The 6,000-nt window shown below is 56.9% G+C and overlaps 1 protein-coding gene across 1 annotated transcript in view; it reads right to left on the reverse strand.

Annotated features, from left to right (window-relative positions):
- The window catches only part of MBP (myelin basic protein), a 62,764-nt gene extending 61,791 nt beyond the window's left edge, over positions 1-973 (reverse strand). Inside the window, 1 exon segment of the mRNA XM_037145872.2 lies at positions 742-973. The gene's annotated coding sequence lies outside the window, so the exon portion shown is untranslated.
- Positions 974-6,000: the final 5,027 nt, after the last annotated feature.

The following is a 6,000-nucleotide window of genomic DNA, read 5'->3' on the forward strand; positions in this document are numbered from 1 at the left end:
GAGCGCGCCCATTTCCTGCCAGCGTCCCACTGAGATCCCCAAAGAAACCAACCCTTTTAACGAGCCCCGCTCCCCGCCGTGCCCACAGCGAGAAGGGGGGAGACCCTCAGGGACACAAGGCGCTGCCCCGGCAGCCCCCCAGACCTGGAGCCGCCTGGGCTGCAGCGATGGCTGCAGACCCACCACACCTTTGGGCTCCCCCCCCAGGCCATGGGCCCCAGGAGACTTCCTGCCCAGGAGGGGCTGAGCCAGTGCCGAGAGCAGGTGGGCGCAGGTGGGCACAGGTGCAGTGGCCAAGCCCAGGCTGGCCCGGCAAGGGCGGAAGCCAGGCCAGTCGCTCGTGGCCGCCTCCTGGGAGCCGGGGTGTAGGGAAGAAGGTGGTCCCCTCCACTCTAGGGGAAGAATTAGCACTTTAAGCTCCTAGGGACCCAGCCTTCCTGCCAGCTCATCACCAACATCGTGGCCACACTCCGAGAGCGATCACTTTGGCCATGGTCACCTCCCACCCTGCCACCCCAGGCCAAGCGATCCTGGGCGACCCCGCCCGAGACCAGCCCGGAGACCCGCGGATTCCAGACCCGGGTCTACAGCCACGCCATGCAGCGCAGGGAGGCCTCAGGGCCGCCACCTGCCCCTACCTGTCCCCACCTGCCCCGCCACCTGAGCACCGCGCTCCGGAACCCGCGCCCCGCTCCCAGAGCGCAGAGACAAAGCGCCGCCGCCCCCAGGAAAGTCACCCACCGCGTCGTGCTCGCCGCTGCCTCGCCGAGGGCTGCGCGGGGTCCAGGCCGCCTCCCTGCTGCCCGGGCCCCGCGCGCGGGGTCCCCCGGGGCCTTCGGCGCCGCCTTCCGGGTCAGGGACTCGGGCGCCGGGCTGGAGGCTCGTCCTTACTGGCGCGCAGCGGTGACTGACGCGCTGCTCCGGCCCGCGCGCACCCCACCCATCCCCGCCCCCTTCGGGCTTCCTGCTCCAGGTAAACACCGCCGAGCCCCACCCGCCTTCCCCCACCAGCGCAGTGGGAGCCGGGAGGACCGAGGGGACGACCTTGGGGTGGCCCCGCCACGTGCAGCCCGGGACACGTGGGGACACTCCCGCCCCCCGCCCCCTGCGCAGCTCAGCCGGGAAGGCGGGCGGGAAGGCGGCCGCGCTGACTTGCCTCTGAAACCACCCAACAAGGGTCTCTTGACGGACCACCTCCCCGCCCGCCAAGCCACCCAAGACCTGGGCGCGGGCGGCTGGTCGGAATCCACCGCCCTGCGGGTTCAGTGGCAGGTCTTGGGTGCTCAGGCTGCGGGGGTGGGGTGGGGATTAGCTCTGCTGGGACCTGGGACCACGACGGTGGGGGGGGGGGAGCTGGGCCTGAGAGCACAGGGCACCTCCCTCCGCGGGCAGGTGCACAGCGCGGGTGGGGGTGGGGGGTGGGGGGCAGGGCCGCTCTGCGCTGCAGCCTGTGTCCTGTAGCTCCTAGTCCTCCGGGTGGAAGGGAAGCCTGCACTTTGGACGTGGGCCCCTCGGATTTGATGATGTCAGAGCCCTTTCCCCGGACGGGTTCTCAGCCTCCTCTTGATGGTGTCAAAGTAGGAAGTGGAGGGCGAGACCCCCACTGAGACCCTGGCAGACCTCTGGACTTAGGGGCCAGGTCAGAGAACAGATCCTGACTGTCCCCAGGAGACCGGGCACCACACAGTGTCTGTTGGGTGGAAGGAGGGGCTGGCGCTGGGCAAGGTCAGCGAGTCCGTCCCCCCGGGCCAGCATGGCCACTGCCAATGCACCCCAGCACAGCGTCCTCAGGGACGGTTCCCACCAGCCCTGTTCCAAGGCGGGCGGTTCTAAGAGCCGTGACATAAAATTTTAATTCGATCCTTTCTAAGAAGAGGACATCAGCGTGGGTCCTCATAAGAAGAGGGAATGAGGGACAGAAGAGAAGCCAGGTGACACGGAGGCAGGGACTGGAGGGACATGGCCACCAGGAGAAGGGAGAGGCAGGAAGGCCCGGCTGGCACACCCAGAGACTCAGGGGAGAGTGTGGGAGACGCAGTGGTTTCAGATTTCTAGCTCTAGGCTCAGAGAGTCCCCGTCTGTGGCTCAGAGCGAGAAGGACACTGTGAGTGTCCAGAAAAGGGGTGAGGTTCAGGCCTGTTCCCCAGCCACCCGAGGTCCCTGTGCGCCTTTAGACAGCCCCGCCCGCTCCGCCCACCCGCCCCCTCGCCCGCTCACAGCCTCTGCTGTGGAGTTCACGGTGCTGATGCCCGCAGCCTGTGTGCGGCAGCCTGTGGATTTCAGTTCTGGTGTTCTGTGGCTTTGGGTTTGGAGAAGCATTTGCTTTCAGCTTGACCAGAGAGATGCCACCAGCTTTGAGGTCTCCCACGAGGTCATCTCCCCCCATCAAATGAGGAGGCATCAGCCAGCAAGGGTGGCAGCATCGCTCACTGCGCCAGGCTTGGTGCTCACCAGGCCTGGTTCCATCACGCGGAGCTCACAGTTCGGGGGTGGGGGGCATGGTGCAGTTTGATGCACAAGGGACCCAGAAACATTTAAATTACCCCAAAGTAGGTGCTTAGATGGGAAACCTGAGGCGAACACTTCCGAGTTAAAAACAGGCTGGTCACGAGTCTGGCCATTATCTTGAGTACCTTGCACAAAGGGCAGTGATTACTCAGGTGCGCTGTTGCCTATGTGGGGGTGTGGGCGGGACGGACGGTGGGATTCCTGGCTGCGGAGTCCGCAGACACACATTGGACCTGGGCACACGCCTCGTGAGCCGCACATGTCACCAAAGGCCATCCAGGTGTCAGCCGCAGCAACAGCGCCACCGCCGGTAAAGTGAGGCATGAGCACACTGCAGCTCCGCGGCTCTGGGGCGAATCCGGACCCTTCCTGGCTATGACACCGCAGCCATGCTGTGCCACCCGGACACTGTGCGGGGCCACCTTCTCCTCGGGGACCTGGGGACAAACCCACCTCCAAGTCCTCCAGGAGAGTATCCCCCAAGCTGGCTCTCAGTCCATCTCACGCCACCCCAGACTTGGCCACCACAGGTCCGTTAACACCAAGTCCTCACATAACATTGTGTCTGACATGAAGCCAGTTCATTCTAAGTTGAACTTGAGGCGTTCAAACCATCATGCAGCCATGATCAAGCCTCATTCGTTATAAATACTCATGAAGCTGAATGGGAACTTGAAGACTACTGGGGTAACCTGAAATGGATGATTCCAGAAAACAATAATAATGACAGAAAGAGAATAACGAGCACCATTAACAATGAAATGACAGTGATGGTTGTTAGGAAAACACAAGCAGCAGGTTTCTCATTTCTCAATGTGTCGTCTCATGTTCACTGTGAGAACCGGTCCCATCGGCCCATCGATGGGGTGAGGTTCTGTGTCCCAACCAAGAGGGCGGGGGGCGGTGTGCCAACGCATTCACCCCCATCTCCCCGAGAACACGAGCCTCCTCGGAGCTACGCGGAACCCTGAGAAAGTCGCCCGCGGGGAGAACCTGGTGTCCAGGCCCCCGCACCTGCGGGCAGACTCACCCGGTCGTCGCCTGAGGAAGGGAAGGCTAACCCTGGGATGGAAGATTCTGGGTGGCGTGTGAGCGGAAGAGCGGGGGCAATAACTTCATGTTAATCTTGTACTATTTTGTGTTTCTACTAGTGCTTTCTATGAACTTGGTCTGTTCTGAAGCTAAAGAGACTAGTGATTTCTCAATGACAGCTGACTGTTTTGTGAGGTCATTACCATATATGTATACATATTTTAAGTCACCATGTGTTGTTTGAACGTGTTTCTTTTGGAAAAACTCTGTTTTCAAACGCAGGAGGAGATATGTGTCCTGGCCAAGGTGCCCAAAGGGAGAATTGGAGGGGATGATAAGAGTTAAAAACTTTGAACGGAAAATTGCTTAGAAATACATCATCCCAAATCTGTTTAACAGCAGGTCAGAGGAATATTGTGTATTACAAACTAATTTTGCAAATGACATTTCAAATATATTCTAACCTAATTTAAGTGCATTCCACTGTGATTCTCTACATATGGCTTTGAGTAAAAATCCAATTACAGCAGCTGGACAAATTACAGTTTTTCTGGAGGCAGCCATGTTCTCCATCTTCCTGAGCGTGCTCAAGAACACTGCCTGGTCTCTGAGAAAGCAGTGGCTGAGATGTGCAAACATTTGGGGTCTGAGAGGGTTTTCCCCTTCTGTGAATTTCTGTCACTGCCCCTGAAGTTCACCGATGTTGCCATCAAGTGGTGACAAGAGGCACTGTTAATCTCAGCTATTGAGGAGACTTGGGCAAGAGAAATAGTGACACATTTTTCAAACCCTTTATTAAGAAATTCATAGGCTCCTGTGCAATCTGACCTCTAGCTGGACCTCACGTTCCAGGAATGAGGGAGAAAAAAGATTCCTTGTTCAAGCTGCCAGAATCGGGAATCTGACCGAGTCGGTCTTCCTTCCACCTTCCGTTGCCAGTTCCGGCTCCGGCTGCGTTCTCGTCCGCCGGCACTTCCTCTGCCCCGGCCGCTGGGTTGGGCCCACTGGCTCACGTTCCGCCCACTTGGAGAAGAGGGCTCCTGTTCTCCGGTGTTTGTTCTTGGAAGATTTTTGGAGGGGCATAAGGACAGGTGCCCAAATTTCATTTTTAATTTACGTCAAAGAGATGGAGCTGGTTCTGTTTTTTTCTCCATCTTCTTAAAAAACTCCCATTGTCTTTCTTCCTCTCCTCACATATGACTTACCTTTCAAAGGTTCCATTCCCTGCCTCTAAGTTATTTTCCAGTTTACCCTTCCAACTAATGGGATAGATTAGCATTATGAAGGCAATAGAAAATCAAGATGAATTTGAAAATACTTAAAAAGGAATTGTTTCCATTGTCTATTTTAATAGGAAAGTACCATAAATATAAACACGGTTGTTGCCCAGAGACGTGTAGAGGTGAAAAAGCACGCTCGGTCTGCCGCCCGCCGGCCCAGGCTGCGGGGTGTCCCTGCCCGCCCCTCTGTGTACGCTTCTAGACTTTCCCCGTCCCGCGCGAGCTCATTTGTCACAATTTCTTCTTCCTGCTTTTTTAAAAAAGTCATCATGTTACATGTTCTGTCCCGCAGCTTGGTTTCTTGACATGTTTCTTGGAAAACTTTGCAAATGGTTATTGTAATTCTGCTTCACTCTATTGGGACTAAAAATATTGGGCCAGAGAAATATTCCCACGTGGTAACTAATAAACAGTACAGATGGCTTCATCAGATGCTGAATTGTGGCCCTCACTCCCCTCGGAAGCTTGTTTTCTTAAACATGTTAAGGGTAAATATAATGATCACCTGACATCTGGATAAAGAGGAATTAGCAGAAAGATGAAACATTTCAATGCTGGCCATACACAGCCTGGAGAAGAGACCGAAACAAGCTGTGTTCAAGTATCGCTCCGCAGAACAGCGCACTGTGCACCCTCTCCTCGCTCATGCACTGACGTTTTCCAGTTGGGCATAACCAGCTGTGTCGTGTACATTTCCTGTGAGGCAGAGATATTGCAGGTGTTTTTCAGCTGCAGAAACAAATACGATTCACTTGAAGAAGAGATTTAACTTCGTGTGACCGGCAAGTGCAGCTTCAGCCGCTGGGCCAGACCCCCACTCTGCCCCTTGCCTGAGCTCTGCACTGTTATCCGTGGCCCCACAGGCTGGCTCCTCACCCTACACAGCGCCCTCAGCCTGGAAGGCCAGGGGAGGCAGGACCTTGTGTTTCTGACTGACACATGTGGACAGGCAGACATTCATTCTGAAGCGGGGTGAGGACAGGAGTGGTGAGTAGAAATTGCTACAGAACGTTGGAGACAAAGCTCTGCCGGAGGGCGCTGAGCAGACAAAACACACTCAGGTGCTTCTCCTTGAGGAGCCCCCAGGGGGCTTCCTGTGGGGGGGCGCTGTCCGTGACGGTGCCCACACAGGTGTGTCCCACATGTGAGCCAACAGGACAGAGACCACGGGTGGTGTGGT

The sequence above is a fragment of the Artibeus jamaicensis genome, unplaced genomic scaffold (genome assembly GCF_021234435.1).
Source record: "Artibeus jamaicensis isolate MK-2021 breed Jamaican fruit bat unplaced genomic scaffold, CSHL_Jam_final contig_354, whole genome shotgun sequence".
Taxonomy (NCBI): domain Eukaryota; kingdom Metazoa; phylum Chordata; class Mammalia; order Chiroptera; family Phyllostomidae; genus Artibeus; species Artibeus jamaicensis.